The sequence below is a fragment of the Pinus tabuliformis genome, chromosome 8 (genome assembly GCF_031772625.1).
Source record: "Pinus tabuliformis cultivar Carrire ecotype Pingquan chromosome 8, CPIR1, whole genome shotgun sequence".
Taxonomy (NCBI): Eukaryota; Viridiplantae; Streptophyta; class Pinopsida; order Pinales; family Pinaceae; genus Pinus; species Pinus tabuliformis.
This window is the reverse complement of record NC_142294.1, coordinates 675,115,207-675,126,030: the sequence shown is the minus strand read 5'-3', so window position 1 is coordinate 675,126,030 and position 10,824 is coordinate 675,115,207. Positions and strand designations below refer to the sequence as shown.

General features: G+C 33.3%; 1 long non-coding RNA gene across 1 annotated transcript; it reads right to left on the bottom strand.

Moving 5' to 3' along the window:
* Positions 1-2,858: 2,858 nt before the first annotated feature.
* Positions 2,859-4,122, bottom strand: LOC149237378 (uncharacterized). Its single transcript, XR_016245916.1, has 4 exons — positions 4,104-4,122; positions 3,763-3,856; positions 3,589-3,707; positions 2,859-3,216 (listed from the first exon to the last, which is right to left on the bottom strand). It is a non-coding gene; the product is annotated as an uncharacterized LOC149237378 (long non-coding RNA).
* Positions 4,123-10,824: the final 6,702 nt, after the last annotated feature.

The following is a 10,824-nucleotide window of genomic DNA, read 5'->3' as shown; positions in this document are numbered from 1 at the left end:
CATTAAGTGAAGCCCCCATGGTTTATCCACACTCTGAACCCAATATTCAATAGACAAAGGAAAGATGTATTTTTCAGTGACCATATTGGTCCATAAACTGTTTGTGGATAGTAAGCGCCAACTGGGGCCTGAGAAAACATAAATATATTCTTGAGGCCCCATCTAAATTGAGATTTAGGACGATAAGTTTTCCCCAACAAATCTGCGACAGAGTATTCTCCTGTTGTTTCCTAAACCAAAGGAATTTTAAATAAATGCGCTTGATGCGATCAAGAATTCCTTTTGAAATCCAAGCCAAGGAAGCCCAATATACTAGGATGGCTTCAAGAACTTATTTGAAGAGAACCAATTGGCTAGCTCTAGATAGCCATCTGTGAAGCCAAATTTTGATGTGTTTCTATACTTTTTAAATTAGTCGGACCAAGTGGTCTTGTGATGTATTGGGTTTTAAATGGAACCCCAAGTATTTTAAACCCGCATCTAGTCATAAAGGGACCATGAATAGAAAAATAAAAATTATTTGTAGTTCTACAACTTCCAAATTTGAAATTAGCAAAGAATATTTTTTAAAATTAATGATAGTACTAGAAGCTTTCCCAAAAGTAGTTAATATAGACTTTAATAGTGCCACTTCTTGAAGGGAGCCATTACTAAAAATGAGAATGTCATCAACAAATAATAGATATGTAATTGCCAACATTCTCATCACCAAATAGCCTTGAAAATCACCCCTTTTCTTTGCCTCTCCTAATAGATCATTGAATCCCTCGGCCACCAAATAGCCTTGAAAATCACCCCTTTTCTTTGCCTCTCCTAATAGATTACTCAATCCCTTGGCCACCAAATAGCCCTGAAATTCACCCTTTTTCTTTGCCTCTCCTAATAGATTACTCAATCCCTCGGCCACCAATAGAAAGAGTAGTGGAGAAAGAGGAAAGAATTATTGAAGACCTCTTTGGCCATGGAAGAAAGAGAAGGCTGCACCATTTATCAAGACTGCGAAGTAGAAAATCTGTATACAATTCATAACCCATGTTATAAAATCAAGACCAAAACCCACATGAGTTAGTAGGAGCCTAAGATATATTTGACTAGCTCTATCATATGCTTTGTCATATGCTTTGGATAAGCCTATTTTAAACACCACCCATTTTAAATTCGTAGATTTCAAGCTATGAAGACTTTTTGACTAGCTCTATATCATATGCTTTGGATAAGCCTATTTTAAACACCACCCATTTTAAATTCATAGATTTCAAGCGATGGAGACTTTCTTGTGTGACCCCAATGGCCAATTTCTCTGCCTTCTAGAATAGAAGGCCAAATTGTTCTTTTGAAATGAAGGCAAAGAGGATGAGCTTGAACTTCAAAACAATAAATTTGGCAATGATTTTATAGATAGCACTGCATAATGAGATAAGGTGCTAATCTTCGAATGAGGAGGGATTATCAACCTTTAAAATCAAAGCAATGAAAGTATAATTAAAATTCAGGAACATTCTGCATTCCCTTCGAGAATCCTCAACCACCACCAAGAGATCAGAACCGAGAGACTCATATAATCCTCAACCACCACCAAGAGATCAGAACCGAGAGACTCATATAATCCTCAACCACCACCAAGAGATCAGAACCGAGAGACTCATATAAGCTCAGAAAAAATTTGACCCCCATCCATCTAAACCAAGACTCTTTGTCCTTTTGAAAATTGTTACCCCCATCCATCTAAACCAAGACTCTTGTCCTTTTGAAAATTGTTTAGGATTTTCTTCAGTTAATCCTCTGATACCTAAACCATGAGGTTCCCTTCATCTTGATGAAAAGAGGAAAATGAAGAGTTGTACGTATGATTCCAATGGAGAAAAAGATGAGGTCACCCGACCTTCTATTCCCTCAGTGACTAGATGCTCTTAACATTTTGGGTCCTTTGGCGAAAGCCTAAAAAAAATTGATGTTATTTGTCCCCGAACTTAAAGTTATCTCAATCTGGCAAAAGCCTAAAAAAAATTGATGTTATTTGTCCCCGAACTTAAAGTTATCTCAATCATATATTATATCTATAGAAAACAAATAATCATAGATGTAATCATTACTATATTTGATTATATAAAAATTAAGAGCTAAAGAAACAAACCTAATTAAAACATATAAAAAAAATTAAGAAAATTATTACTGAAATAATCTTGGATGGAATAACCTTAAAAAAACATATTAATTACTATGTCTATTATAAAAGTAATTTACAACATGAAAATATAATTTTCATCTATTAAAATAAATAACAAATTCAAATAAATATAATTTTAATTTATTAAATAAATAACAAATGCAAACAAATATTTACGCTGATAGGTGTACATATTTTAAAATTGAAAGATAGCTTCAGGAGATAGGTGTATATATTTTAAAATTGAAAGATAGCTTGTGGATTAAAAAGGCTATATGTGTTTATTTCTAGATAAAATTATGAGATGTTATACCATTTCAATCCTTATATAGTCAGTTTTTAATAGTGCAAGAAAATTATGCGTTTTACACGTCACCTGAGCAGAAGAGCACAAGGCGGAAATTGCCTGGATCCTTCCACTTTCATTAACTATGCCATTAGAAATTATAATTAAAATTTATGATTTTTTTAAATAATCATTTTCAAAAAAGGAAGTAGAAATTTAAATTGAAATATTTTAAAATTATAAATTTGTGATTTTTTTAAATAATAATTTTCAATATTTTTTTAAATTTGTGATGTGTTCCTTGTAGACATGGATCGATCTACGATTGTCCAATTTCAGAATTAATGTGTGACCCAGAACTTGAACTAAAAAATCATTCGTATGAATATGATTGCCCTCGCTATATGAAAGGATCGTTATCATTACCATAGCCCTAAACCCCAAAAAAATTTATAAGTTGCAGGTATGAAGGAATCCAGATAGCCCACCACTTCTAAAGTTCCCTCTTGATTCCAATCTTAGAAGAACTTCAACATTTCGACTACTCGGATTCCGAAACGATGATCAAAATCCCCCTAAATATATGCAGTTGTAGAATAAGACTTAGTGCTGGAAACAAATCGTTACGCCTCATCAATTTTTTTCTGAAACCCTCATGATTGCCCTGCTTTCGAGTCTCTGTGTTTGTTATCTGCAGAAAAGGATTAAATTTTCTTCTGAAACCCTCATGATTGCCCTGCTTTCGAGTCTCTGTGTTTGTTATCTGCAGAAAAAGATTAATGATTAAAGAAAAAAATGGCGTCGTCTACGACAAAAGATTATCGAACCTTAGTTCCATCCACAAGAAGACACACAATCGAGAGGCACCGCAGGCCAAACAGCTCTGCACAGCGCTCCCGCAAAGAAGAAAAAAATATCATTAATAATTTGACCTGCCTGCAAGCGCACCTGGAAAGGCAAGGTCATAGAGAAACTAGAAATCTCATACACGTGGCTTCTCATGGCCATAAATACGATCAACAAAAAGGTTATCTAAAATATCTGGGCCGGTCTACAGATCGAATCCCGTGCCAGGCCTTTACTAAACTATATGCATACATCATACAGAAATCATAACCTAGCCTTTAATCGCAACCTTTAAAACCAGAGCACATTCTTAGCACGATATGCCGGTTACACCAGAATTCATGCAAGATCCAGATCCATAATCCAGCGTTCGTATCCTCCGCTTCATACAAACAAATAAAATAGAATCTTTAAAACCAACATGTATTTCATGAAAAACTCAAGAAAATCAAGCATGCCTTACTCTAGCGGTAGGCAGAATACAAATACAGCATTACAGGCCGGGGATCGATCCAAGCATCGATCGCACGAAGTTTTCCCTGACCCTAACCCAGACCCTGAGATTTATAGCACGCGAGAGTAAAATCGACGGCAAAAATAGAGCTCCGGCAAACGTTATTCGGCGAAGATGCCACCATCTAACGGTGGAAATAGGTTGCTTGGTTATTAAGGCAAGTGGAAATGCTTACTGCTGGTGCGTGGCAAATGCTTCCCTAAAGGTTAGCACTGCCACGTGACAACAGCGACTTGAACGGCCATCATTTTTTTAAATAATATTAATTAAATAAAACGAAATTGACCCACCACTTCCTTTGCTTTCCATTCCTATCTCTGGATGTCGTAATCTTGGAACCATCATTTTTTGAAATAATATTAATTAAATAAAACGAAATTGACCCACCACTTCCTTTGCTTTCCATTCCTATCTCTGGATGTCGTAATCTTGGAACCATCCAACGCCCATGTTCAAGGTCGGAGTCCCCTTGGATACTTATGTGATGGGTGTGCGCACATGTGTATGTATCATGATTATAGGGCTAGATACACAATCTAATTTTTGTATTTTCATGGAGTTCATATTCTCATGGGTATGGTTGAGATATTTCCCCAAACCAATCTCTTGAATGGTGCTAGATCCTCATTTGTGAGGTCTTAGAGAGTTATTATGTATATGATGAGGTTGTTCTCAAATGAAAATTCATTTAAACCATCGTTAGAGAAGGAAGAGAAATGATTGGACTCATTAAGCTCTTCGAATGTTTGGATTCATTAGGCCCCTCTATTGGGAGAGTTTTTGTAAACCCTTCTACTCGGAAAATCAGACCCTTATGGGAGAATGAACTATTTGATGTGAGAAGCTTAGCTCTTTGTGAAGAAAATCTAACTCTTTATTGGGAGAAGAAGTCAACCCTTTTTGCAAAAAGAAAATCCTTCTTTAAAAGAGAATTAATGAAGTAGTTAGTGGTTTGAAACAAACCTGCTTATTTACTTGTTATTCAATACTTTATTATTCAGATCAAAGAAAATAAAAAAAACTTAAAATACATCTAAATTGGTGGTTTTTAAATAAAACACTAATTTCAACTCAATGAGTTCCATAACCATATGAATAGCTAATTAAATGACATCAATTTTTTATTAAAAATTCAAGAAACCAAATATTTATTTGCTACTAATAAAATAATAAATCTCTAGAATATCAACCATATTAAAAAAACACTTACATTTATAAATACTTACATATTGTTTTACGTAACCATGTTACATAGAAAATATACCATAAACACTATTATGACTAGAGGTGTTAAAATTTATCATAAAATACAATACTTACATATTGTTTTATATAACCATGTTACATAGAAAATATACTATAAACACTATTATGGCCATAAAATTTATCATAAAATATAATTGAACAAATAAATATAACATTATTCTAATATCGTTGTGAGATAAAAGTGAAAAAAAATCTCAATGTCACAATCAAAATTAATAAATGAAATTAAAAATATCATATTATTTGATATCTAATTTTATTTTATGTAAATTATTAAAAAATTTTACAAAATAAAATATATAAATGGAAGAAAACCAAAAAATGTTTAGCCTAGTTGTGATAAAATTTATATTAGATAGATTTATAATTTGTTAATAGCATGATGTAGTTATGAACTTCATGAATGAAAAATATGCCTCAACGGAATTAATAAGTAAAATCTAAATAGTATCTCATTTCTTTAAAAACTAAGAAACACTAAAGTTATTATAAAAATATATTAATAGAATCAAACACAAATGAGAAAAGTAATGGATATTGATAATTGTTTAAAGCATTGAAATATAAAAATAGATTAAAAAGTGAGATAAAATTTGGAAAATAATAATTATTTATATAATTATAAAATAAGTTTATTTAAATAAAATTGATTAAATATTTATAAAATATTTTAGATATTTTAATTGTAAATTATTTTTTTTGCTCATAAAAAAATTGTTTAATATTATTATAATTTTAAGAACACAATACATTATCACCCTATAGTTTACGTTATTGTTGCCCGACACACCAAAGTATTAGGCTTGAGAACTAACATGAGTCTTGCTATGAACAAGATTAAGCTTGTGAATAGGCCAAGACAACTTTTGTCATTGGTTATTTCCAATACAAAAGTTGAACAAAAAGAGAATTTACAAGAAATACACATTACTAGGGTGGGTTGGGAGGAAACAGTGGCCGAGCAGCAAAGAACGCAGCCTGCTCATGCGTATGGTAGTCAATATGTTCCACCCAAGTCTCTAGAGCTCGGAGGTGATCATTTGTTCGCCAGAGCTGTCAACGAAGGCCATCTATGGAATCCAGGAGCTCGTTTTGTGTGTGCTGGAGATCATTGATGTAGGCCACCAATTCGTTATGATCATCATATCATTGTTCCCTCAGAGTCTACATGCTCAAATGGAAATTATTCAATTGTGCCGCAATGGAGTCCAAGGTGGTCGAAGCCTCTACGTGGAGGCTACCTCAGCATCAGAATGGTGTCTCTCGGTCGGCTCCGAGCCCGAACTAGGCACACCCTGCTACAGACGATTTTCCATGCGATTACCAGCTCCTCTGCATGTGTGACCTCTCTGTCTCGGTATACAGTCGATGCCACCACCACCAGTTGCACCGCCGCAGGGACGAAACTAGCTACCCTGTGCAACCCACCACACAAGCTTGATATGAACCAAACACAAAAACACACTGCTTACCACCCCGGTGTCAGGGAGCCCTGACCCACTAGTGTAATTCTCGTATCCCTCTCCATTGGCTGCTGATGAACTAGGGGGAGCATCACTAGCATCTGAAGTGGACGGGTAGCTCGAGGGAAAGAATCAGGACCCCAATTCTCTGTCGCACTGCCTCTCCAGAGGAGAAACCCCTTTGGATGGGGAAAGGAATGCACACCACCCACATTATCCAACCCTAGAACTATATCCCTCAATAGTCCAGAGAATTTACAAAGATCAATTATTGTCGTCCCAAGAGTAAATACGAGATTCTTCCTGTTCCTGTTGAATTATTATGTCTGTGTCGTGTGCTCCAATTATCCCTCGGATCCCACAGCCAGATTGATTGCAGGTTCCAGTCCCCCGCACAGTCGCCTGCCCCGAGCTCGTCCTGCACTGTCACCCCAAGCCTCATCTTGATCGAGGATGCCAATACATCACTACTCTATCGTGCCCAACACTCCCTCCTCATCACCCAACAACTACAAATGGCCACCCTCTTACCTGTGTTCCACATTAAGTATCGCTCGCAGGAGTCCAGCCCAGGTCCTAATGGGCCTTTAAGGCATTCGTGTTACATGTTGAAGCCCAACTGACTCTACACTCCAATGCATGACCACTTGTCCCGTAGATTGGACACCCCATCACCCATAAACTGTAAAATATTATTTAAATAATTTTTTTAAAATAATTATATAAATTAGTGAGCATTAATAAATTTATTTTTGTGAAATTTTTTTAATAATAATAATAATCAATTACAAAAGATATAATTTATATAAAAAGTTAAAAAATATATAATTTATAAAAAATTATGATTGTGTATACCTTAAATTAAAAGAAAAAACAATATCCACAATAGTATAATAAAAATCCAAATAGGTATCATATTTGGTTAGTTTTAATTAAAAGCATTATAAAATATCAATAATCTCATTCTCATTGTGCTCCTTTCTTTGTTAGTATGAAAGAGATGTGATAAAAATATTTCGTATCACTCTTAGAGATAAATAAAATATTTCCATGTGTATATTAAGTAATACAATTTTATAATTTTTCAATATTAAATTGTTTGATAATAATAAAATATTCAAAAACTATTTTCCATGCTTTACATTTTAAAAAGAAGTTTGTATATAACTAAATATATTTCAATGTTCAATATGATGAAGAAATTGATAGTAAAACATGAAATTTGTATTCCATTAAATTTTTAATATAAAATATCAATAATAATAAAATATTCAAAAACTTTTTTCTTTCCCGTTTTGCATTTTAAGAAGAAGTTTGAGTTTGAAGACATTTGATCTCTTTGGGAGCTTGATGGATCTGTGGTGCAGACATATCTATACTATTATGATAAATATATCAAAACTAAAATCCCCATAAAATTTTCAAATTTAAAAGCTCTCTATGTGTCTCAAATTCCCTGTAGCCCACCCAAGGTCTACCATTGTAGGGATGGTCCCATGGTTGAGTGGGGAGGTTTAATTCCCACGGGTCAATTTCGAACATGGCTACGTATGGTAGGTACACCCAAGGTCTACCATTGTAGGGATGGTTCAATGGTTGGGTGGGGAGGTTTAACTCCTGTGGGTCAATTCAGAACATGGCTACGTATGGTATGGTTAAACGTATAAAAAGGCTACCCTTGTAGGGATAGAATGAGATTATTAACTAAACGAATTTTCTTGGCGATGGTAGTACATTGGAGGGGTAAGATAAGTAATGATTATGGTAAAATCTAATTTATTAAATTTATTAAAATTAATGGACAATTTTTCTAAATAAACCTTATAAATAAAAATGAGGAACTTATCATAAAGGAACTTATTAGAATTGGAATAATCTCAAATCCCTAGGAAATTGATAGGTGTGGAGCCACTTGGCACAAATCTAATTTTTTTAATTTAAAAATCAATGTAACATAACAAACTCTCTAACACTACAACCCTTGATAAACATTCAAACTAACTATATGCTAAATATATTCCCTTGAGAATCAATCTAGGTCATCAATTAAATATAAAAATAAAAATCAAAAAATCCTCATCCACATAAAATTGAAATAAAAAAACTAAACTTTCTTAAACAATTTAATAAAATAACCATAACCCACTTAAACTTCACTGTTCCTTAAAACTGAGAGGCTCAACCTGATCATGATAGCAGGGATCCCCGGTGGTTGTATCGGCATGTTTATTGAAATCGCCATCCCCGGTGGTTGTATCGGCATGTTTATTGAAATCGCCATCCCCGGTGGTTGTATCGGCATGTTTATTGAAATCGCCATAAGTGGCATTACCCAAAGTGCCTTTGACTTGCATGGCTTCAAAATAAAAATTCCTATAAAATAAAGTATTCACTAAATTATTTATTAACAAAATTTTGTTAAATTTTATTTTAAATAAGTTAGTTATGGACACGATTATCATTAAATATGGTTAATAAAGGTTAATAAATTTTATTTTCCATTTTCATTTTAATTTACATTGATTTTGCCAATAATAATAAATAAGGGATTTTTTTGACTTTACAAAGTTAAATTTTTTAGATTTTTTTTTCCAATAAATCAGAATGTTGGAGTGTTTAAATCAGTTTTTGATGGAGAAATAGATTCAACACCATCAAGAACTCTGAGCACCCAAAACACTGAAATTTAACAGCTATAATCTAGATTTTCAAAAATTTCTGCCTAATTTTATTATCATTTGTCAATTTTGTAGACTACCCTATAACACACAACCCAAACCCATTTCATGCTTCACTTAAAGTTAATACAGAAAAAGGATTTAAATTGTAATTTCTTTGTTAGAATTAGGAACTATTTTCTATGGCAATGGATGACTCTTCCGAGAGTTATTGCAGTAGCTTCAAGTTCCTAGAATTGACTAGTGAACCTCGTAAAATATTGCACTTTGCTCATATGGCAACCATATAACAGCCTATTTTGCCGAGATTTTAGTGCAATGTTAGTTATCAAGGAATCCTATGCAAATATATGAAAAGAACACCGCAAAAGGTTTTTTTGGGGGTTGAAAACAGCTACCTTGTGTGTTATTTTAAGAATCTTATGACGTGTTTAAGTGCAAATATATTCTACAATGTGCATTTCTTGCATCCTAAGAATGTATGGACTTTTTGTCTTTCAGATTTTTGTGAGTTTCATGTTTGTGTAGATTTTCTTCCGGATCCATCGCATTCAATTTATTTTTAGATCAACGTTTCGAACCAGCAACGGTGGTTCTAGCAACGGTGATTCAGGTTGCTGGTTCGAAACATCGATCTAAAAATAAATTGAATGCGATAGATCCGGAAGAAAATCTACACAAATGTATAGATCTGTTTTATGCTCAATTCGTCCATTAGCCAACCATAATGTTCCTTTTTAAGAATTGTAGCAATGCCAAGCTGATAAGCATGTTTCATGAACTTCAACATCTTGAATAATGCTGAGCATATTCGAGGATGTTGCAGGTATCAATACTAAGTGTACAAGCATGTTTCATCAACTTGAATATCTTGAATGACGCTGAGCATGTTTAAGGATGTTGAAAGTTGTCCGTCTACTCGGGAATAAATTCGTGAGAGCACATGAACGTAACGACAACCATACCCATCTCGGCCAAAAAGTCGGGACTGCGGAACAACTTTGTCTGGGAATAACTTCAGGTCGGGTCCACCTCGGGCTTAGAGGCACCTTTTCTTTCATTATGATATTGGAATTCCATTCCTTTTTTATACCTCAAATTTGACCAAATAAAATAGTTTAAATTAAATTTTTAAATGCATATATGAATTTAATACTAAAAAATATCTGAGTTATTTAAACTGTGTAGAGTTCATAATTCAAACTACGAACTAATGATTCCAATACATTTTTAGAAAAATTTAAATAATTTTAACTAAAAAAATACCAAAAAAATCTGAAACACCTTCCTTTGAAATGTTTAATTTGAAATATTTAATTATATTATTAGTATCACAGAACATAATAAATTTATGAGCTGAATATTTCTATACCAGATTTAGGAAGAAATGTTTAATTTGAAATTTTCAATTATATTATTAATATCACAGAACATAATAAATTTATGGGCTGAATATTTCTATACAAGATTGATTCCTAATAAAAATAACATACATTTTGCTTCTTGTTAAATATTATACCCAAACTTCAACGATACGTTAGCTCCATTGGGCTTGCAAAGTCATAAAGCATTCACACACCTACCATTCCAAATTTTTAATAAGA